We start from the raw sequence: 24,330 nt of genomic DNA, 5'->3' as shown, positions 1-24,330 counted from the left end.
TTTGCCGTGGTGCTGCAGCAGGCAGAGGTCTCTGTTTGCCAGACCCCGCATGTTGCTTCCAACTGTTTTACGAGCGTCGGAGGCCTTAACTCCTTGGGCCCTGGGTTCCATCTAAATGAATGCAACAGCCCCCACTTTAACGCCCACTGCCCTTCAGGCTGCCTGTGTTAGTCACTGGTGGGGGCTGGCGCTGGTGAACTCTGCGGTTTCAAATCCCCACGGAAGCAGTGTGTCAGCCTGGGGAGTGGGTGTAGGAGAGGAGAACCGGCCCTGTCCGCCAGCCTGTGTCAGCCACGATCGCCTTGTCGGCAGGGCTGCTCCTCTCCACCTGCCTTTGCTCAACGGGGAGCGTTACAGAACCTCAGGTGCTCTGCGGCTGACGTTAACAGGAAGGAGACAGGTGGTTTCCTGCAGCCGAGAGGGAGCACTTGGTAGCAGCGGGCTGGGGAAGCCATGGGAGGGGGCTGGCAATCAGCGGTGGCACGCTTTCCCCCCACAGCGTGCAGCATGGGGCTGGCTGCTGTCAGGAACACACCTCTGCTGCTCCCTGTCACTACAAGGCCCCATATGCAGGGTCCCATACGCAGGTTAGCCTGCAGCAGGGAGTTCTCACAGTGCAGCCTGCAAACTTCCCACCCCCGCTCTCTGGGTCTGGTGCTCACCATCCTCCACTTCTTGGTTCTAACAGAATGACTCATCTACATACAATCTGATTGGCTACTCTGCTTCGCCCCTAACTCCAAGAGCCAATGAGATTTCTCAGGGCCGAGTCACCACACCCAAAGGCTTCCAAAGCACCGACCTGATTCCTTAGTCAGTCTGCCCCCGAGTGCAGTCTTATTGGCTGCAGAAGCTGCACGGCCTAGCAAGACTTCTGATTGGCTGGGGTTTTACTGGCCATCAGCCCCCAGAGCTGCCTGGAGGAGGTAAATGCCAGCGTGAGAATTGACCGGCAGGTGACAAGAAAAACGTCCTTCAGCAACGTCTTTCGAAAGGACGGCAACCCGGCCCCGAGCCTGACTTGGGTACTGATCCCCTGCGCTCTTCAAAGGGCGACTCTGCTAGATCCTGCTAGATCCCTAGCATCACACACACTAGTGACAGCAATGCCCCTTTCTGCCGGCCGGCATAGCTAGATGAAGACTTTGCCTCGGCAATTCACACTTTTGTCATTTCTCAGCTGGACTACGGCAATGCAAGACATCCGGCCACCAAGCCTTCCCTCCCTGCTTCAGCAACTAGTACAGAACCTGGCCACGTGTCTCCTCAACAGTCCAGGCTACGCCTCTGCTCACCCTAATGGGCCTCACACCGTGGGGGCATGCCCCAGAGAAACGTTCAGGTGGAGGAAGACCAGATCAGTCCACACAGGGAGCACCCACCAGCCCTGTTCCACTCCCCGCTCTGTCACAGCCCTGCCTCGCCCCTGGCTGAAGATTCTCTTCCAGCCTGCGTCCCTGGCCATGGCTCTAGCCCTGCCCCCAGGTAAAGCCCTGCTTCCAGCTCTGGGGGCACAGAGGCCAGTGGGGTACAACTGTGAAGAGTTTGGGGACCACTGCCCCACACCTTCATCCCACAGAGTACACAGCCAAATTCAAGGTCTTGGCCCCTCTCCACAGCCGGGGACCAATGAAATGAATGGAGATGCCAGTCTCCTAGAACTGGAAGGGACCTCGTAAGGTCATCGAGTCCAGTCCCCTGCCTTCACAGCCGGACCAAGTACAATCCCTGACAGATTTTGCCCCAGTTCCCTAAATGGCCTCCTCAAGGATTGAGCTCACAAGCTTGGATTTAGCAGGCCAATGCTCAAACCACTAAGCTATCCCTCCCCCCCAATACGGAATACAGAAAAGATGTATTGGAGCCGGTGGTTGCAACTGCTCCTTCGACACAACGGACTGCTCACCGGTACGACCCCCGGGGTCCTCTGGGAAGGAGACAGAACCGTCCTGGGCGGAAAGAGGCAGAGGGGTGTCTGGGACTGCAACGGACTCCTCCGGGAACCGAGGGCCACCCCACCTCTTCCCATTCCTAGAGCAAGGCGCATTTCGTTGACCTGCCTTCTCTGATATAAACACGGGGGAAACGTGCGCGAGTACATGTGCGCGCCATTACCATTATTCCAAACCAACCCTCTTCGCGTCTCCCCTGGGGAAAGAGGACAGGACAGTGGCTTTATGAGGGACTGGAAGAATCCTAGAAATGTAGAGCTGGAAGAGACCTTGAGGGTCTAAAGCCAGTCCTCCCCTCCGTGCTGAGGGAGGACCAAGCAAACCTATTCCATCCCTGACAGGGGTTTGTCCAGCCTGCTCTCAGACACCTCCCATGACGGGGATTCCACCACCTCCCTTGGAAGCCGATTCCAGAGCTTAACACCCCTGAGAGTTAGCCAGGCTTTCCCAATGTCCGTTAATACCCATGGGCCTGCACGCTAGCTCCATCACACCAGGGACTGTTGACGTTCCCACGCTGCCACCAAGAAGAGAGTTACCTCCCAGGAGCACTGTGGGAATTAAGTACCGCCCCAGGGTCCAGAGTGACAGAACCGAGGTCTTCTGATTGGCCAAAGCTCACTACTGCACCTTGGAGAGTGGTCCAGGCAGTCGTCTGGGCAACCACGTTGAATTCTGGTCAGTTGTGATGCTAGGCCTACTCTTGCTCTCTGATCTCTAGTCTCTGACCCTGGCTCACTCAGACCTGATTCTTGCCAATAACCCTGATCCTGACTCATGACTACTGCCTCGTGGCTGTCTTTGACTTATGGCCAATAGCCCAGCTGGGGCTGCTCAGCCAGAATGGACACATACTGCAGCAGAGGCCTCTCCATGCTGAGCAGAGGGGGACAGTTACCTCCCGTGTCTTGCACACGAGCTTCCTGTTAATACACCCCGGAAGGACATTAGCCCTTCTGGCAGCTGCATCACATCACTTATTCATATTCAGTCTGCGATTCACAGTAATCCACAGCTCCTGTCCATCAGTACCACTGTCTGGCGGGTTATTCCCCAGTTTTTTCCTTCCTAAGTGAAGTTCTTAAGTTGGGGGGGGACCTTTTTCGGGCGGGGGGGTGCTGACCCACAAAAAAATCAGCCGGGGGCCACACACAAATGAAAAGCAAAAAACAAACAAACTCCCCACTGACGTGGCCCCCAACTGAGGAGCAGAAAGACACTCCCCACATTTCCCTCGCACACCAGAGCCTAGTGGGGCCAAGGCTAGTCAATTTTGCGCGCTCCAGCCCAGAGAGGAGGCAGCAGGGAGCTAGAACACCAGTGCAGGCTCCCCCGTGCTGGTCGGGGGGGGGAGAGATCTAGGCAAGCCGGGGACCACATCCAGCCTCCGGGCCTTAGGTTCCCCACCCCTGGCTTAAGTGAAGATGCTATGGTGATGAATGCAGTCTAAATTGATACAGAACAGAATGTCAGCTTGTCCCTCCACCCCTGATATTCAGCCTAAAACTTCCTTTGCTCAGTTCCTTCCTTGTACCACTGGCTGGAGGAAGCATGGTCTAGTGGTCCGAGTACAGGCCAGACAGAGAGTCAGGAGATATTTGCTCTAATTTAACATGCCTTTGGCGATTACCCACAGGGCTCAGTCTGATCTGTGTGCTGCTGGTCACTGGCCACTCCCCAAGAGCTAGATTAGCTCTATATCAACTCCTATTTCCTGCCCCGGACGGCCAATTGACAGAGGAGCACCTAGAAGAGACGGCTAAATCTACCACTGCTCCCAGCAACCAAAGGCACCTGGATTGCACACAAGGGTCCTTCTACACCCAGTGCTGCTCCACGCTCCTCAAAACAAGGCAGGGCTTCAAAACAGCCCCTCCTTTAAGTTGCAGAATCTGCAGCATTTGAATTAGAGCAGCACCGTGTCCTCTCAGAGATGCCCATTTCTTCTCCAGGATCTCAGCTTTCGTGCTCTAGTGCTCATGGCTACGAACTAAACCTTCAGAGTCTCACCTGAGTGGTGTTTGCCTGAGTCTGCAGGCAGCCTGCAGCAATAGCTCTGAGGGGAGCCAAGTGCACCCGTTCATGGAGGGGTGGCAGCCCGAATGCCCACTGGCTGTCACCGTGCGAAGGGGAAAGCACCCGTCACTGTCTCATGCCCAAATGACTGGGATCAGTTAGCGGCTGAGAAATTAAAAGGGATGAGGGAATCAGGCAGAGGGCTGCCGAGAGCTGTAAGCGAGGATTTCCCAGAGAACTGCTGAAAGGGGCCTGAAGGAAGCCCCTGGGGAAGAGCTGCTTTAAGCAGGAGTTACACAGCACGCCTGCGAAGTCCGTGGCTGGGGAAGGGTTTGGTCCCAAAAGCCAGGGAGCCGGAAAAGGCTGAGGGTCAGGGAGAGCAGACTCCACAGTGGCGGGAAAGCTCTCAACTGGGAACGGATGAAAGCAGAGTGTCCAGGCAGGGAAGAGATGCAGAGACCAAGCACAGGGGAAGGGCGGAGAACTGAGCACGGAGATTGTGTTAGATGCCAGTACTGTAAATTACACCCAGAGCAAAGGGCATTATTAGGCAAAATCAAGCCTGCGGGCAACTGATAGAAAGAGCCCCAGGAAGCGGAGGAGGCAGAGGCAGGCCATCACAAAGCCACACCCGATGAGCAGAGGGAGCTGTGCATGTCCACTGAGGAGAGGAGAAGCCCGTGGAGTCTAGCAGGGCACCTAAGCCCAACAGAGGAACAGCCAAGACCGAGGACCCATTCCAGCCACACAGGATCCAGGCCCAAATGGCTCCTCGGGACACATATTTTGAACATCTGCACAACTGGGTATCTCGCGAGGCTGGAGACAGGCTTGTGGGCAGAGCTGGAAAGGTACCATGACTTCTCCCCACCTCCAATTCAGCTCCTGAGTCCTTGTCTCTGCCAATCCTGAGCCCTAGGTGCGAGTGGTGCAGCGGGCGCTAGCTGGGACTGAGCACCGAAGTGCCCTAGAAGCTCAGACTAGTGCGTACTGCAGCTGCCCACCCTTCTGAGGGGAATGCGCTGTCAACTGGATAGTGCCCCATGTGCTCCAAGCGCTGCGTGAGCTGCTAGTAGACACCCCCGTGAAATTCAAGGTGCTGGTTGCTATCTACAAAGCCTTAATCTCCCATCTGAGCAACGTTCCCTCTGCTGCTCAGACAAATCCCCAGCCTAAAATAGCAGGGGCATTTCATCCTACTAGCCATTCCCTCTTCTGCAGAAGCGAATGAGTTAAATTGACAGTCAGAGACAAAATAAGCCCAAACCCAACACCTACCCCAGCAGCTGTCTCTTCACCACAAGAGCCTTTCTGCAATCGGTCCCTTTAGCTGTCGCAGCAGGGCTAGACACAGCGTAAGATCCAAAGAGGCATAATCTAGAGCTCCCATGCAGTCCAACCCCTTTGCTCCAAGGCATGTTTGTTCTCTTCCGTCTGCGCGGTCTGTCCAGGCCAGCTGCAAGAGGATCTTCCACCACATGTACTGGGAGTTTATTCCACGTCCACATGGATTTCGCTGCCAGAGGTTCCTGATGCCCTGTTCTTTTACCCCTCCCCCCATCTATTTCCTACAAGGAGGGGTGGTAGCTGCTCAGAGCCCAAGTTGGGAAACAGAGCTCCAAGTGAGAGAGGTTTTGCCTTCTCTTCCCGGCTCGCGGCTCCGTTTTATTTTGCGGTGCCTCCCTAAAATAAACACTGGCAATTGGCTGAGCTGGTGTGCCCAGACGCGAGGTGTCAGCGGGGCTCTCCTTTCTCGTCTCTCCCCAGGCCAGGCTCCGTGTCACACTGCCCCGCTTGTCCTCCTGACCCACGGGGGCTGGGCGTGTCTCCTTGTGGGTCCTGACCAGGCTGCTCTGAGCTCTCTGGCCTGCTCCGACCTCCCCAGGATGAGGACTGTGCGGGGAAGCACGTCTGATGGCGAGCAGCCAATGGCTGGAGGAGACACAGCCAATTTATAGAGCTGTCTACCCTCATCTAGGCCAGGGAGGCCTCAGGAGCAGAATTCCCTTCAAGCTGTGTATGTAGGCAGCCACCCAGGAGAGATTCAAGTGTCGCCCAGCTGATTAGCAGAGTGCCCATAGCATATTTTTCTGCTGGTGGTGCACATCTGCACGATGCCTTGGTGCATATAACAAAAGTTATTCTGCACATGGATGGGAAAAAATTGAAGGAACCCTGGGTTTTATTTTTGTTTCTGACACTGGCCTGCTGAGAGAGCTTGTTATACCCTCTCTCTGTGCCTCAATTTCCCTTCCTGGAAATGACACTGACCTCCTTTGTAAAGTGCTCTGAGATCTGCAAATGGTAAGAACTTGGCACTCTTATTTATTATGGACTCGCTTTGGGGCATTGCTCCCCCTGAGCGCTCCTGACTCTGAAGGAAGGAGATAGGCTGGCGGGGAGTAGCTTCAGGGATTGGATGTGGAACTGAAAACCTCAAGGTGGCCTTCCTCCACCATGCAGGGATAGGGTTGCCAGATGGCCTCCCAAAAAATACTGGACACAGAGTATTTTTTGGTCGAGAAAAAAAAAAAAAAAAAAGGAATGCGGGATAATAAGCCCGCCCCCCCAGAGCAGCGATCGCAAACCTGTCTCCCATTTGGGAGACGGGGCCGCCATCGGTGCTGGGAGCCTGTGATTGCACAGAAGCCTGGTGGGGGCCAGGGGAGGGGCTGGGACTCCCCCCTCGCCAGTCTTCTGCACAATCACAGGCCCCTAGCGCCGATTGTGGCCCCGCCTCCCAGCCGCTCTCCCCGCCCCCGCCAGGCTTCCATCCGGTGCGCAGCCGGAAAAATCAGAGAACACCGGACATTGCACATGTCTGGTATTTTCTGAATTTTTTTACCAGACAAAGAGCGCAAATGCCAGACTGTCCAGTAGAATACCGGACATCTGGCAACCCTACGAATCGGGGAAACTCAGCTCTTGAAATATAGCAGCTCTGATTTTGGTCATTCCTTTTCTGCACTTAAGCTAGGGATCTGGGGGATTTTCAGCCACCTCTGCAGTCCCCCCATCCCGGGGTCCAAATGTGACTTCCTGGGCCCCGGGATGGAACAGATGTAGGGTTGCCAACCCTCTAGGAGTCTCCCAGAATCGGCGTTAATCTCCCAGTGACTACTGAAAGCAATGGAGATTTTAATAGGATCTTCTAAGAAAATAACATTACCTCATGTTAGGGGAAAAAAAATCTCCCAGAATAGCAGCAGCCGAGCTGGCACCCTACACCGAAGAGCGTAAGGCTCTCCAGTCGTATCTCTGCTGTACCTCGTCCAAGGGCTGGGAGCTAGAGACACCTGCAGGCCGGCCTGCCAGGGCAACGTATGTTGGCATAACTGAGTTAGGGCCCAGGTTAAATCCACTCCCAGCAGGACAAGGCTCTGCCTACACGTTCCTCCTCATCCAGTGAGCCTGGCTCTGCTGCGACAGGCCTTGTCTGTTCACTGCGCCGGGCTATCTCCCTACAGCTGTCTAGCTAGCAGGGTAACCCGGAGCTCATGAGCTTAGGGCTTGGAACACCCTGCTTTCTCCTCCGTCCCCTGACATGCCCTCCACTTCCCCAGCCTGCTCGCCGCCCATCCCCTGGGGCCGGGCGGTGGGAAGCCAAACCTTCGGTAACGGGTTCAACTCCGGTCTCTGCTGGTGCTGAGTCCCTGTGCCGTGGGGGCTGGGCCCCAACCAGGCCCTTGGTGGGCACCCCTCAGCACGGCCTGCTCCCCCCACCGGCTCGGCAGGAAGGCCAACGAGGGAAGGGGCTGCGGAGCCAGAGATCCCTCTCAGCCAGAGAGCCCTGGGCTGCCCCTTCCCAATCCACCCCTGCTGTATTCGTCCTGCAACCCGCCCCCTCCCTATGTCTAGTTCTGCCCCTTTTCCTGCTCCGGGCTTTCAGGGCCCCCTCGAACGGTCCTGTGGGCTGGCTCAGGCAATGGGGCAGAGGATTCTGGGATGCACCTGAGACCGACAGCTGCCCACTGCACCTGGTGGCGCTGACGGGGTCACCCTGGCAAAATCCCAGAGCTGCAGAAGGGCTATTTGGGCCGTGCCCAGGCCTGGTCCAAAGCCGCGGGCACCCAGGAGGCCTGTGCTGAAGGCAGCCCTGGCAGCATCCAGTCCCCCGAGGGCTGAGGCCCAGCGCGGTGCCCAGGAAGCTCACCGCACGGCTGCCCCGGTCTGCAGATACCCAGAGGATTTCAAAGCCCAAGGCTCCTTTCATGACCCCAGACACACGGAGGGCCAAAGTCAGCCATGCTGCAACTCCACTGACAGCACCCTCTTGTCTGACTGTGCCCCCCTCCCGGAGTATCGCTCGCCCCAGCCAGCCCCTTCTGCCCCCCGCCTTGTGGCCCTGGCGGGGCCAGCACCAGCCGAGCTCACGCAGACGTTGGGCAAAAGGCGCCAGCGTCCAGGGCAGCGTGAGGAAAGTGCCACTTACTGTCAAGAGGGCTGCCTCCGCTCGCCTGGCTGCCTCTCTCTCCGCGAAGCCTGCTCTGACCAAACAGACACTTCCTTCCTTCTCACACAAGTGTGCAGAGAGGAATTTGCATATTGCAAAGGCGGAGAGGGTGCAGCCGCAGCAGCCGCCTCATGAGGAAAACCTCCCTGCACGAGGGCCAGGGAAGAAGGAGATTAACCTGACAGCTACAAAACCTACTCCCCTCCCTCCGTCAGGTGGGACTGTACCGGGGTGGGGCAGACGCTCCCTGACCGGGACGGTCCTGGAGTCTTTCTTTTAGGGATGTCAACTCACATTTAATTTGTTAGCCAGTGAAATGTCATGTTTAACCGGTTAACGGCTTAAACGGGGGGGAGAGGGCTGCTCTCCAGCCAGCCTCACTGAGCCAGAGCTTCTGCCCCCGCCAGTTAACCATAACCGGTAAGCATCACCTGGTCAGGGCGGTGCTTCTTGATTAACCCGTTAACCATTTACATCCCTATTTTCTTTATCCCCTTTCCTTCAGCAACTCATTGTCTTTTCCTCAGCCTGGTTTTCCCTGCTCCTTCCTTCTTGTAGGGAAAATGTCTCCCCCCCATGACAGCGCGTTGGGGGTCCCCCATCTCCTGCACCCCGAAATGGCACAGACTGCACCAGCCAGTGAAATAGAGGAAGTTTATTGCCTCTCCAGGATACAGCACAGCACAGATGGAATCTGGTCACAGAGCTGGGCTAGGATGCTTCAGGCCCCCTTGAGATGGGGGGAGACTGGGCCCTTAAACTCCAGCCCCTTTCCCTAGACTGTCTCCTCCATGCTCTCAGACAGCAACTAACTAACCTTCTTCCAGCCCTGCCCCCCAGCCAGGGCAGCATCCACCTTCCTTTGTCCCTCTCCATGGGGGGTGTCTGGCCATACTGGCTGAGAGATCCCTTTGCATAGTGACTCATCCTGTTTTGCTGGGTCGTGGTACCCACGGCAGCCAGTGGGGGTTACCCCAGAGCCAGCCGCATAGAAACCAGCCAGGTACCCCCACTACGTCACACCCCCAAACACCAGAATCTGTCGGTCTTAGGCCAGCCCACAGAGTGGGCTAATCAGCCAGGCTTCAACTCAGTTCACTTTGCTTCGAGCTTGTGTGACGCAGGCGGCCAGCCGGATCGTGGCTAAGGTGAGGACATAGTTTTAAACCCGGGTCCATACAGGCGAGATAAACAGTCCCTGCTAGGGTTGCCAGGTGTCCAGTATTAGCCTGGACAGTCTGGTATTTGCGGCTTCTGTCCGGTAAAAAAAAAACGCATCTGGTGGGGGTGAGGAGTGTGGGATTTAAAGGCACCGTGACTTTTTTTTTTTTTTTTGGTGAAGGTGGTTTTTTTTTTCTCAATCAATTTTTTGCCCCCCATGTTCGGTATTTTTTGTGAAACTATCTGAAACTAGTCACTGAAACCTGTTCAGCTGCCTCCCACCATCGTGCCTCCATTCAGTGTCCCGGAGTGGCTGCCACAGCCTTGCAAGGCTGAAATGAAGATGAGACTCTGCCAAGCGCCTCGGATGCGACCCAGACTTGCGCCGATGCTGGGACAGGTCTGGCAGCTTTCCGACAAAAAGGCAAACCAAGTGGCCAGGGGGCTGGCGTAGATATAGGTGCAAGTCCCTGCTCACCACAACTACCAAGCATGGTCTTGGGAGAGATGCTTCACCTCTCTGTGACTCAGCTCCCCTTCGGTACCAGGGAGTTAAGGGTGCTGGGAGGCTAAATGCATCAGAGACTGGGAGCCGCTATGATGGTAGGGGTCACTGGGCCAGATCTGACTTGTGAGCCATCCAGTCGCTGAGACTGTGCTCAGCACCAGATAACTGAAGGAAGTTGCAAGAAAACCTATAGCAAGCGATTATGCAACAACCTGCCCCAAGGGTGAATTTCTTCCTAGCCCCTGCCGGTGACTGGATTATGGGCTGAAGCATGAATGCTTATCTCCTTTATTCATCCTAGCTAATGGAATGGGGGCAAGGGTGGGGGTATAAAAGGCCCTCTGCAAACACCTGCCTGCAGAAACATGCTGCCAGCCTGCTGCCTTTGGAGTGCTGCTGCCGAAAGGGCACCCAGACCCTGCTCCTGTGTCCTGCTGTTCCCCCGTGACCACCCCTCCTCACACCCTCTCTCCTCCAAAGCCAGCGGGGGCTCAGGCAGGGAAGCCCAGAACCTGTGGCTGGGGGCAACTCAAGTCTGCCAGCGGGCTGGGACGGGGCTCTTCCACCCGTAGTGTTGGAGTTTGGGGCTCCTCTGATACCAGCAGGTTGAGGGAGAGGGCAGAAGAGGTGGGATGTCATGTGGAAGAGGCAGGGGAAGGGACTAGCATCCCTGAACAAGGAATTCACCCATGATTTCCTTATCCATCTAGCCATCAAATGCAGTACTGAATCCTCTTAAGCCAATGTCCACCATAGTATACTGTGGCAGTGAGTTCCATGGGTTAATTATATGAGGACATTATAATATTATTCTCCATCCCATTTCTTATGCAGCCTAACACCTGAGCAGAGGTTACACTTCCCTACAGAGAGGCCTACCCCTTCTACCTGAGTCAATGTTTGTGATTTAAACCTGGCAAGGTTCAAATTGTTCCTTCCAATGTGCATTATGCTATGTCTGTCAGCACTGACTTTCATCTGCCATCACCCTACCTATTCACCTGCCACGGCTCGGTCTCTCTGAAATTCCCCACAGCCCTCTCTAGTCTTGGCAAATCTAAATAGTTGTGTGACATCTGCAAAGGTTACCATGTCACTTTCCAATGCCTGTGCTAAATATATTAAACAACATGGGATCTAGCACCGAACCTGGTGTCACCGAGTGCTACCTATTCACCTTGCTACACACTGACCATTTATTCCTACTCAGCTTCTGATGCATGGCAGGATTTTAAGATGCACATTAGGCTCCTATTGCTAGTGTCTGAGAACCTCATAACCTTAAATGTGTTTATTCTCAAAGCACCTTTGTTGTGTAGGGCACTGCTATGGCCTCATTTTAGACATGGGGAAACTGAGGCACCAAAAACTCCATGACTAGTCCGAGGTCCCACAGGAAGTTTATGGCGGAGCATGGATTTGAACCAAGTCCCAGGCTAGCATCCCAATGAATGGCCCAACTTTCCTCACACCATATGACTACTTAATATTAGAAGTGGGCCAGAAAATGACAGGTCCTTTCCGCAAAAACTTTGGAGCATCCAAAATTTGCTTTTGCGTTGGAATAATGCCAAATTTTTTTTTTAATGGAGCTGCATCAAAACAGCCACATTCCGATTGAAAAGGTCAGATTTTCAATCTCTCCTTCTCTCTCCATCCAGGACTGGGCAGGGGTGACTAGCCCCTATGGAGGGATTTCTATGATCCCTGTTTGTTTTTTTATTGCAATAGCCCCAAGAAACCCCAGTCTGTTGGGTACCGTATGACAGTTGCCTCCCCACCCCACCGTGTAACCGCTGAAAGTTTCAATGAATTCACGTTTAACCATAAACGTGTTTTAACATCCCTACTTTGGAGTTAGGACTTTTTTCTCCTGTGTGTAGTTACAGAGCCAAGCACACGGAGGCCCTGATCGTTTTGGCCACTAAAAATAACAACAAATCTCTTTGTGAGAAATAAGGATATTAAGAGGCGGGTAATTGGCTAATCATGTACTATTACCACATTTAAAATTCAGAGCCACAGTGAGGGTAGCTCCCGGACCCAGGGCTGGCCGTGAACACAGGCTGCTCTGACAGCAGGCCCTGTTTGCGGGACATGGAGTAGTCTCTGCTCGTGGTGAGCCTCGGCCAGCTGTGGGCAGAGGACTACTTTGCAGCAGCTTCACCTGCCCCTCCCCCCATGCTGCTGCCTCTGATACAGAGGCAGCGGGCAGGGAAGGGGGCAGGAATGCGAGGAGTCGACTTGACTACCCAATGTCTTGGCTTATCAGGTAGTTGACTACTCAACTAGTCGCTTACATCCCTAGTGAGAAACAGACCCAGAGAGAAAGTGACTTGTTCCAGATCGGGCAGGGAGTCAAGCGTCACAGATTCCAGGGCCAAAAAGAATCATGATCACCTGACCCGAGTCCTCGTATTACTCCGGCCAGAGGACTTCCCCACAATAATCCCTAGAGCAGAGCATTAGAAAAACATCCAGTCTTGATTTAAACAATGGCCAATGATGGAGAATCCAGCACAACCCGTGTTCCAATTCTTAATCACCCCGACTTTCTAAATTTTACATCTTACTTCCAGGCTGAATGAATCTAGCTTCATCTTCCAGCTATTAGCTCATGTTACCCCTTTCTCTGCTAAATTAAAGCCCATTATCAAATATGTGTTCCCCATGTAAAAATACCATACAACAGGTCATCTGAGGAAGTGGGTTTTGCCCATGAAAGCTCATGATACTTTTCTTCTTCTTTTTTTTGGTTAGTCTCTAAGGCAGTGTTTCCTAATTTTATTTGGCCACAGAACCCTTTTAAATTCTAAAGAAATTTGTGGAATAATAATAATATATGGAGCTGAAAAAGTAGACCACAAGTAAGTAAAGATAATAATAAACAAAAGCTAAACAAGGTCATGAGATTAACACAAATGAAAGTTGTTTTCAACACAATTCATAAATGCTTAAATGTTAATTATGATTTTTTAAAATCATAAAATGTTATTGTAATGGAATTTTCTCGCGGAACACTTATTTCCACTTCACGGAACCCCAGGGTTCCACGGAACACCATTTGGGAAACACTGCTATAAGGTGCTACAGGACTATTAGTTTTTTTAAAGTAACAGACTTCTACCTCACATTAACAAACACAGTAAAGAGGATTTAAAAAGTGTGGAAACGACACCAGTAAAAGAGATGGTTTGAGGCAAAAGGGCATCCTTTAAAATCAGAAGTCAAATCCTACTGAAGAAAAGAGAAAAGAGCATAAACTCTGGCAAGTCAAGTGTACAAGTATAATGAGGGAGACCAAAAAAGAATTTGAAGAGCAGCTAGCAAAAGACACAAACACAAACAGCAAAAAAAAAAAAAGAAAAGAAAAAAAAAGTACAGCAGAAGCAGGAAGCCTGCTTGTCATACAATCTGAGGGGCCACTGGACAATTGGGGGATAGCTAGACTACCCGCGGCTTCTGAAAGAAGATATGCAAATTAGGCACAAATTTGCATATCTTCTTCCGATCCCTTTTTTGGAAGGGTTCTTTTCCAAAAAAAAAAAAAAAGCAGTCTAGACGGGGATTTTCGCGCAGAAACCCCCTTTTTTGAAAGAACCCTGTAAACCCCATTTTTGAAGAATAAGGGTTCTTTTGAAAAAGGGGGTTTTCACATGAAAAACCCCGTCTAGACTTTTTTTTTTTTTTAACGAAAAAAACTTCCAACAAAGGGATCGGAAGAAGACATGCAAATTTGTGTCTAATTTGCATATCTTCTTTCGGAAGCCGCGGGTAGTCTAGACGTAGCCTTGAGGGGCTAAAGAGGCACTCAAAGAAAATCAGGCCATTGCAGAAAAGCTAAATGAATTCTTTGCACCCGTTTTTCACAGCTGAGGATGAGAGAGAGATTCCAACACCAGAGTCATTCTTTTAAAGAGAACAGTCTGAGGAATTGTCCCAGACTGAGGTGTCAATAGAGCAGATTGTGAAATCATAGATATAGTAGGCCAGTGTCTGTGAGTTTATAACGCTGACGTACACGGCCACACCCCCAGCCGCGTACGTCACCACCCCGCCCCCCGTCCCCTCCCGCTGTGGCGCTCAGCTGAGTGCCACACCCCTCAGCCGGGCTGCCGTGGGGGAGCCAGCAGTACAAGGGGCCATTTGGGCTCCCCCGCAGTGGGAGGGGAAGGAGGGGCAGGGGAGTGACGTACACGGCCCCACCCTGTAGCCGTGTACGTCACCACCCCGCCCCCGTCCCTCGCAGAGGCCCAGCTGAGCAGGCAGCACTCAGCCGAGCACCACAGCGGGAGGGAAAAGGGAAGGGGGGCGGGGAGAGACGGAGGGGAGGGAGAGGAGAAGAGAAAGGGAGAGTGAGAGGCAGGAGGGGGAGAAGAGAAAGAAAGAGACGGAGAGAGAGGCAGAAGGCGAGAGAGGCAAGAGGCGGAGGAGAGCTGAGACAGAGAGGGGGAGGCAGTAGGAAGAGAGAGAGAGAGACGGTGCGAGAGACGGGAGGTTCCGGAGGGAAGACCAAGGTGGAGGAAGGACTTGAAAATCCCGTCTTATGACGGGCTAATTGGCTAGTAAATTGATAAACAGCAACAAGTCCCCAGTATCTGATGGCATTCAACCAAGCATTCTGAACAACCTCAAACATGAAAATGCAGAGCAATTAGCTGTGGTATGTCACATATCCCTTACACCAGCTTCTGGATCCGATGATGGAAAAATAGCTAATTTGACACCGCTTTGGAGAAATTGGAGAAAGTCCAGAGAAGAGCAACAAAAATGATTAAACGTCTCGAAAACATGAGCTATGAGGGAAGACTGAAAGAATTAGGATTGTTTAGTTTAGAAAAGAGAAGATTGAGAGAGGACATGATAGCGGTTTTCAAGTATCTAAAATGGTGTTACAAAGAAGGAGGGAGAAAAATTGTTCTCCTTGGCCTCTGATGATGGGACAAGAAGCAATGGGCTTAAATTGCACCAAAGGAGGTTTAGGTTGGACATCAGGAAAAACTTCCTAACTGTCAGGGTGGTTAAACACTGGAATAAATTGCCCAGGGAGGTTGTGGAATCTCCATCACTGGAGATATTTAAGAGCAGATTGGATAGACATCTATCAAGGATGATCTAGACAGGTCCTGCTGTGAGGGCAGGGGACTAAACTTGATGATCTCTCAAGGTCCCTTCCAGGTCTAGGGTTCTATGATTTTTTAAAAAGGATCCCGAGGTGATCCGGCAATTACAAGCCTAATTGCAATTCAGGGCAACCTGGTTGAAACCACAGGAAAGAATAGAATTACCATATACAGGGATGAACATGATTTGCTAGGGAAAGTCAAAATGGCTTTTGCAAAGAACATCGTGCCTCCCCAATCTATTAGAATTCTCTGGCGGGGTCAACAAACATGTGATTCCATTAATTTAGTGCACTTGGACTCTCAAAGCTTTTGACACAGTCCCTCACCAAAGTGAGCAGTCATGGAGTAAGAGGGAAGATCAGTAACGGGTGAAAAGAAAATTATCGGGGCCGAGGGTTGGAAAAACTGCGGATGGAAAAGGACTGAAAGAGATTCCCTTGGCGAAGACACGTGAGGACTGTGAATGCCCAGGTGGCTGTTTTTGGTGGTCGAAGGAGGGAGACAAGAACGATGGGATGAAATTAAATGGGGAACATTGTGGCTGGAAGCGCAAACTGGCCAACCAGAGTTTTCTGGGTGTTCCTCGGTGTCGATTAGGGATATAAGCAACTAATCGACTAGTCTCTTTCCCTCGCACCCTCCCCCCGCCGCCTCTATCAGAAAGAGGCAGCAAGCAGGGGGAAGAGGAGGTGTTGGGGGAGCTGGCTTAAAAGCCAGTTCCCCCCAGCTCCTGCTCCACGGGAGGGGGCAGGGGTGCAGTGGCGGCGTTCCAACTTTGAAATGTACAAGAGTCCCCTCGGAGGCTCTTGTACATTTCAAAGAGGAAGTGCCAGATGGAGCCTGGGGCCAGCGGGGGACTCCCTACTGGCCTGGGGCATTTCAACCTTTGAAATGCACAAGAGCCCCTGCTGGGGCTCTTGTACATTACAAAGGCAGAATGCCGCGCTAGTCCTTATCGACTAATCGAATAATCAATGGAAATCCCATTGACTATTCAATGAGTTAATTAATTATAATTTAACATCCCCCGTGTCGATGCTCCTGGCCTTTTGCACTGCCTCTAGCCACCCTAGGTTCTGATTGGTGGACAGGGAGCAAGCAGCGTGATGCTTGGAGCTAGGTGGGAGGCAGCAGGTGGGGAGCATGGGGAAGACACTGCGGGCCAGGGAGAGGTCATCCGCAGACTCCCACCAGCCTGTTCCCTGGCCAGCGTGGAAGGGAAGGGGCAGGACGGCTCCCACGGACAGGGACGGAGCGCTCAGACTGTAATGGCGGCGAGGGGGCCTGGAAGTAGCGACGTTCCAGGTGCCTTCCACAGAGAGAACCAAGCTAGAGACACAAGAGAGCTTCCCAAACTGGGGGGCACCCGGTGACTTCAGGGCCAGGCAGGGGGCACAGGGAGGCAGCGTGGATGGAGAAAGCAACAGGACCCCCAAGGACAGAAACCAGGACTGAATACAAGAACAGCCTGGGTCAGACCAAAGGTCCATCTAGCCCAGTATCTTGTCTGCCGACAGTGGCCAATGGCAGGCACCCCAGAGGGAAGGAACAGAGCAGGGAATCATCCAGGGATCCACCCCGTCGCCCATTCCCAGCTTCTGTGGGTCCGCACAGAGGGGCACAGGCAGAGCTGTGAAAAAGGGAAAGGGGGAGGCGCCTAGACAGCTGCTTCCCATGAAACCGTATCACAAAGCACTTCAAACCCGGATCTCTCCGTCGCTGCTGGCTCTGCAGTGACACTGACACCAGCCGGCAGCGGTTTCACGTGATGCCCTCGCAGGAAGTCTGGCTTCCACCACGCAGCAGAAAGGACACGTGACACCGCGCTCCCGTCTGTAGGGGGTGATTCACCCCGGGGGAGGCGGGGAGGAAGCTGACGGCAGGCGCAGGGAAACGCCAGGCCGTGGGGATCTTTCCCGTCGCCCTCCACCCCCCAGCGCTGGCTTGGACACTGAAGCTGGGCTGAGCCTCTCTCCCCTCGGATTTGGGCTGGGCTGCTATCCCTGCGACAGCTGGAACCAGGCTCTCCAAGAGGCAATACTTAAGGGGCACACGCCAGGCCCTGATCCAGAAATTCCCAAAGCCTGAGGAGCTCAGAGCAGGGGCCACCCATCCCAGCCGGCCCCTTGACCTCACAGGGGCTCAGCTAAAAACCCTCGGATCTACAGACAGCAGCGCTCAGGGGCCCATGAGAATGGACAGCACTGCCAGCCTGGGGTGGAGACTGGAGGCAGTACAAGGAGCTGACCTCTTCCCTCTGCCGAAACGAGCCAAGTGTGGCTCAGCAGCGTACGCCCTTGCGGGTACCAGGCTAGGCGGCTTGGTACTGCCCAAGCCGGCTTGGAACGCTCCGTGGCTGTGGGTGCGGACTCCAGGGTAGGGATGTAAGGGTATGTCTACACTACCCTCCTAGTTCGAACTAGGAGGGTAATGTAGGCATACCGCACTTGCAAATGAAGCCCGGGATTTGAATTTCCCGGGCTTCGTTTGCATAAGCAGGGAGCCGCCATTTTTAAAACCCCGCTGGTTCGAACCCCATGCAGCACAGCTACACGGGGCACGAACTAGGTAGTTCGAACTAGGATTCCTAGTTCGAACTACAGTTACTCCTCATTCCACGAGGTGTACCGGTAGTTCGGAATAGGAATCTTAGCCGTGCTGCACGGGGTTCGAACCAGCGGGGTTTTAAAAATGGCGGCTCCCCGCTTATGCAAATGAAGCCCGGGAAATTCAAATCCCGGGCTTCATTTGCAAGTGCGGTATGCCTACATTACCCTCCTAGTTCGAACTAGGAGGGTAGTGTAGACATACCCTAAGAGTTTAACTGGTTCACCGATAAGCATCAGCTGACCGGTTCTGGCTGAGGTTACACTCTTCTGCTGGCGTGTGCCGGCTCTCAGCCCCGCTCCCAGGAGCCGGCTGCTTCCCCGCACTGTGGGCTCTGCTGTACAAGGCTTACACTGCCCAGCCTGCAGCGCCACAGGCACCTGGTCCAGCTCCCTTGAGTATCAGAGCCCAGTATCAGAGCCCAGAGCGTGAGGCAGCAGCTGGGTCCCCAGGAGCGGGGCCAGCAGGTGGGAGCCAGGATCTGGGAGGGAGGATATGGGAGGGGGCTGGAGCAGGGGGTTGGGTTGCAAGGTCTGGGAGGGAGGTGGAGGGGGCTCGAGGCTGGGGCAGGGAGTTGTGGGGTGTGGGAAGGATGGAGGGTGCAGGAGAGGGCTCAGAGTTGAGGCAGGGGGTTGGGTTGTGGGGCACTTTACTCGGGCAGCTCTCCTTTCGGGGGGTACGGGGGGCTCAGCATGAGCCATGCTGCCCTGTGCCCACCTGCAGGCACCACCCCCACAGCACCCATTGGCTGGAATTCCCAGGCAATGGGAGCTGCAGGGGCAGAGCCTGAAGGCAAGGGCAGCACAAGGACAGAGCTTCCTCCCCAGCTCAGCAGGGGTGGGGGTGGACGGCAGCATATGGATCCACCTTCCCTCCACCAGCCAGGCAAGGCCGGCAGTGGTTCTTGGGAGAGGAGTTTTACTTGGGAGAGGAGCTTTACTGGCTGTGTCCCAGGGCCCTGTAATATTTCCGGACACCTGTAACCTTAAACAAACCACACTGTGTGAATTAATTTGTCCCGTCATCACCAGCCATGACCCCAATTGGGGCCCTGCGAGTCCAGCCCCTTCCTTATCTAACCTGCCATCTAGATTTCATTACCCCACTCCTCACAACTCCTCTGGGCTTCCCCTGCAGGGACTGAAATCAGCATCACCTCATGCAGCGTAAGGACCAGAACCAAGTTCCCTTCCCTTTTCCAGTCTGCTCTGCTCTCACCCATTCTGTTCCGGTTCTGTCACTGCAAGCCCCACCGGCGCAGGAAGGTCAATTATGGCCTTGGGGTTGGAGCCAGGGACAAACAAATCAGAACTCTTGGCTTTTGTCCAGCAACTGACAAATACGAACGAACTCCAGGTCACAGCTGTGCGCCTGGAGAAGCAGTGAATTAGCTTCCGGACAGGGAAACTGAGGCACTGAGTGCCAAAGGAGGAATAGGCACATTTGGGAGTCTGATCTGCAAATGTCACAGAATTCCGGTGGGTTTGGATCCAGGGTTCCAGTTAGCCCAAAGCCAGGAAAGTCCCCCAGTTCCGTGTTTTCACCATTAAACCACGTCTTTCTTACAAGGTCACTTATTAACCCCTGTTTATTTAAACGGGCCTCACCAGGGAGTGAAAAATGAATGCCAGAGGCATTCGAAAGAGCTTCAGGACTCCAGGTGTTCCAGGGAATGTGAAACGCGAAGCCCTCCCCTCGCAGCTCCCGTCAAACCCACGCTCTGCATCGGAGCCAAGATCGGATGGAAACAGATCTTCTTGTACCGGGCACAGCGTAACAGCGTTTATTTGGAGACGGGGAGAGGACAAGGCAGGGACCATCTGGGAAGGAATTTTTCACGAGCTGACGAGGGAGAGAGCATCTTCCGAGGCGGCTGCTGGCGGATCAGGAGGCCGCCGCAGGCCCAGGAACGATGCAGCCTTCTAAAGGTTCACAGGGGGACCCCAGATTCTCAGGACCGGACTGCGGCTGTTGAACGGAACGCTCCCCGCTCCCCGCGATCAGGGCTACTCACCGCCTGGGCTGAGGGTGAGGTCAGAGCCAGGCCTTCAGACTTCAGCGGGGCCACCCTGAGTTTACACTGCACCAGTGTGTTTACACTGCTGGGAGGGAAACCAGACCAGGCCTTTAGTGGAGTGGCTCACTTTGCATTTACACTTGGGGGGAGGGGAGCAAGCTCAGGCCTGGGCCCACCACACGGATTTCTCTTTCCTTTTCCACCATTTCTCCCAGACTCTGCCTTCCAGCCGCATCCGTTAAATTCTGGCTTCCAGGCCCGCGCTGCCGGAGGGGATGTGGCATTCAGCCCGAGTTCGCTCCTCCCTAATCCTCACATTGCTCTGTCCTTCGGCCGGGAGGGATTTCGGGGTCAGTGCTGAGGCACTGCTTTGTCTCTCATTGGACGGGGGCTCACACCCCGCCAGAAAAGTGGTCTCACGACCACAGCCAGCCCCCTTGTATCACCATTCCAGCTGAGAGGCCGAGGAGGCTGAGCCCCAGGAGTGTGGGGCCCAAGACCTATCAAACTCATTGCATATAAGCCAGCCACTGCTTTTTAGGCACAGTCCCTCCCAGACCTCCTGTGAGGGAAATGCAGCTCCCTGACCCAGAGCTGTGTGCTACAGCCTAACCCTGCAGCCTGACAGCCGCTTGGAGACTGAATACAGGCAGTGCCGGGTGCACACAAAAACCACTGAACCCACCCCCACCGACCCAGCTAGCTTCCCATGTAGAGACACAGACATGCTGCCGCACACACGCAACCTCTGTCTCGATACACACACCTGTCTCGTTACACACACCCCCCCACCTAGAGACACACACAGAGAGTACACTTATCTGAGACACGCACACCTCAGCACTCTCATCTAGACACACTCGCCGGTCTAGACACCCAAAGAGCAGACACCTACCTGGATACACACCTGCACGCCTAGAGACATAGTCACTGAGAATACACTCATCTAGATGCACCCCCCCATCTAGATATACACGTGCACAGTACACCCTTGTAGACACACAAGCACACCCACCTACACCCCCCCCCCCTCACATGGCCACATACATCTACCCAACAGAGAAGTGAATGATTTACCGGTGGGGGCTGGAACAGGGGGCGGCTACAGCCCTGTGGGACCCGCACTCCAGCCCCGCCAGAGCAGCCCCTGTCTCCAGTGAGGGGACAGCTCTAGACTGGCCACAGCAGGTGGGGAGGGGGTTGTCCTCCCATTCGCCCCCTCTCTCCTGCTTTAATTGGTTAACCAGTTAAATGAGATTTTACATCCCTGCTACCCAAACACACAGAGAGATGCTCTGCCACACGCCCATAGTGTTGCTCCTTTTCACTTGGTGAAGGGACTGTAGCCAGCCTCTCCTCATGAGGCCTGTCCCACACAGCCGGCACCCTCCCAAGGGCCAGACCACGGTGCTCTTGAACTGCCCCCCCCCACCAGCCAGGGCTCCCCTTTGCACTGGCTGGGAGGAAGGAGTTAGCAGTCCCATCCCTTGTCCCCTACCCACAATACAGCAGATGCCCAGGGTCCCGGCCGCCAGGGGCAGGCTGGTGAAAGCAGTGCCACCCTGCCTAAACGTCACCAAACCCCCTCGAATTGCCCAGGGCCCCAGGAATCGCTATCCTGGCTCAGTCACTTCGACGTGGCTTTTGTTCTCACATGCAGCCTGCACCAGAGCAAAGCCCCCTTTACCACAGTGCCTGCCTAGGTACCTGGCTCCCAGTGAAATCAGGGGGAGCTAATCACCTCAGCACATTTAAAATTGGGCCCCTTAGTGCTCTGCCATCTTTAATATCCTTGTCCTCTTCGCTTCCCCTGTGAAGCTGGGCCAGGCTATTATCCCCATGGTACAGAAGGGAGACTGAGGCATGGGTGGCTAAGTGATTCACCTAAGGTCATACAGAGGTCTGTGGCAGAGCAAGGACATGCCCCATGTCTCCCAAGTCCCAGATGCAGCCTAACCACAGGACCGTTCTTCCTCATTAGTTGTTTGCGCAGAAGGTACAAGACCCTCCCCGCACCCCCGCAGCAGGCAGAGGTGGGGTGACCTGCCCCTAGCAAAGGCCTGACCCTGATCGCTAACAGTTAGAAAGCGGGTTTAACCCTGAAACATGAGTGTTTAGCTCCCTTCCAAAGCTAGTGTCAGCATGAACGAGTATGGCACTGAGCTCGGTGCTGCTGGGATGCGGGGGACTACTGTTCTAGTCCTGGCCTGGCCTCTTAGGCAAGACTCTTGTGCCTCAGTTTCCATTTCAATAAAATGGGGATCCTGCCTTCCTTTGTACAGCAGTCTGAGATGTACCAAGGAACAGCTGGGCGATGGTACCACTATGTACCTGCACTGCCCCCTGCCTTGCTCTTCAGCAGGGCTGTGCTGGAAAACACCAGGATGTCTCCCAGCTCCATGACAACTCTTCACTCTTAGGATGCCCTCAGGGGGCAGTTCCCACCACAGTGGGGGTGACATTCAACCCTGAGCAAGCGGGCTCAAGGGGAAGCCAAAGCACCCTTCTGTCCTATCCACCCTCTGCTGAGACAGCTGACAAGGGGCCAGACACCATGGCAGACAGCCTTATCCCAAACCCTGCTAAGCCAGTGGGAAACTTCCCACTGCCTTGAGATCAGGCCCGTAGCATCTGGGAACAGGAAAGCATTTTGTTCTGGTAGGAGGCCGGGGGCTGAACTGAGCCACGGGGGAATCTCGTTATGTTTCAGCCGTCTGTCTACTTGGGAGAGCTGCCTCTATGCAGATGCTGAGACATATAAGATTACAACGCACTGTTAGGGTACGGCTACACTACAGAGGAAGATTGAAGCTGCCACTGTCGCTCTTCCAGAGTTTGAATTAGCGGTCTAGTCGATGCTGGTAACGCTGCTTCCACGAGGAGTAAGGGAAGTCAAAGGAAGGGTGCTCTTCCTTCGACTTCCGGCTGCGTAGACAGCGCCAAAAGCTGAGTTAAGCTACTTCGATTTCAGCCATGCAATTAATATCGCTGAAGTTGCCTATCTTAATTCGACTTTGTCCTGCAGTGTAGATGTACCCTTATTGACCCTGTCTCCTCATGGGCAAGGAGGGCCATTTGGTCTGACCCAGTATGGCCGTTCTTAGACTACAAGCACAAGGGGTTGTGCAAATGGCAGACGGAACTCCTTTCAAACCCCGTGTTACACAGGGCATCTGTTCACCTGTGGAACTCACCGCCACAATCCCGCAGGCCGACACCTGAGCTGGAGTCGGGAACGGATTGGATATTTACATGGACACTCAAAACAGCTGCTGTTACGCTAGACAGCAGTGTAACAAAGTATGAGTGGCAGTGGGAGAAAGCCAAACTCCAGCTCTTGAGGTTTCTTACACTGCATCTGAAGCAGCTGGCGTTGGCCGCTGTCGGAGATAGGATACTGGGTAGGCCATCAGTCTGCTAAGGTGTTTCCTATGTTGCTGTTCACACAGCCCACAAGATCCCATGCCAGCACAGCAGGCCCACATTTTTGGCTTCTCAGTCACGTTCAGACCCCTTCCAGCCTTCCGCTCTCTGCTCAAAGCTCTTTGTTTAACTGTCTGCTCTGAAATTCAGAAACACAGTCCCTTGCAACAAGCGTTCAGAGCCCACAGGCAAAAGGAGGTAGCAAAGCAAGCAGCGCTCCCCTCCTCCCGCCTCCGCCCCCACACCTGGAACAGGGAAGCTGTCAAAGAAACTCCCAGCAAATTAAACAGAAAAAAAACAAACCAGCATTGGAGCTGAGGAGCGGAAAGTTCTTCTTGCTGCATTCCTGAATTCCAGCCTTGTCAGAGGAACAGCACGCATCAACCAGCCCCCTTCCTTGACAGCAGGCAGGGGTGACTCAGTGCCAGCCACGTTGGCTTGCAACCGCAGCCTACCCAGAAAGCAAGATACCTGTGCAGAGGAAGATGCTCTCTGCAGAGATCTGCAAGCCCATGTCACAAACGCTTCTGCTGCGTTATCGTGAAGGGATGTATCAGCCCAGCAGACAGGACCACAGGGCCCCTTTTCTGGCTCTGCCACTCACTGGCCTTAGACTTGGATTTTGGACTTCAACTTGGATTTTAGGTGTCCAGTTGAAAAGCTGAAAAGAACCATCATCGTCATCTAGTCTGACCTCCTGCACATTGCAGGCTACAGAACCTCACCCTCCCACTCCTGTGATAGACCCCTAACCAGTGTTCCCTATAAGCTGTGCACTTGTGCGGGCACTCAGGAGAACATAAGAACATAAGAGTTGTCATACTGCGTCAGACCAAAGATCCATCCAGCTCAGTATCCTATCTGCCGACAGTGGCCAATACCAGATGCCCCAGTGGGAGGGAACGGAACAGGTAATGTTCAAGCGATCTCTCTCCTGCCATCCATCTCCACCCTCTGACAAACAGAGGCTAGGGACACCATTCTTTACCCATCCTGGCTAATAGCTATTGATGGACTTAACCTCCATGAATTTATCTAGTTCTTTTTTAAATCCAGTTATAGTCCTA

General features: G+C 53.9%; 1 protein-coding gene across 9 annotated transcripts in view; it reads right to left on the bottom strand.

Moving 5' to 3' along the window:
* The window catches only part of PTK2B (protein tyrosine kinase 2 beta), a 145,467-nt gene that overhangs the window by 91,692 nt on the left and 29,445 nt on the right, over positions 1 to 24,330 (bottom strand). Inside the window, exon 1 of one of the 9 annotated variants that reach the window (XM_075923313.1) lies at positions 8,401 to 8,495. The exons of the other annotated variants lie outside the window; for them this stretch is intronic. The gene's annotated coding sequence lies outside the window, so the exon portion shown is untranslated. Of the gene's footprint in view, positions 1 to 8,400; positions 8,496 to 24,330 lie in introns of those variants that run through there. 9 annotated transcript variants of the gene reach the window in all.

Source organism: Pelodiscus sinensis, chromosome 3 (genome assembly GCF_049634645.1).
Source record: "Pelodiscus sinensis isolate JC-2024 chromosome 3, ASM4963464v1, whole genome shotgun sequence".
In the NCBI taxonomy this organism is placed as follows: Eukaryota; Metazoa; Chordata; order Testudines; family Trionychidae; genus Pelodiscus; species Pelodiscus sinensis.
The sequence above is the reverse complement of the archived record's forward strand: the minus strand, read 5'-3'. Positions and strand labels throughout refer to the sequence as shown.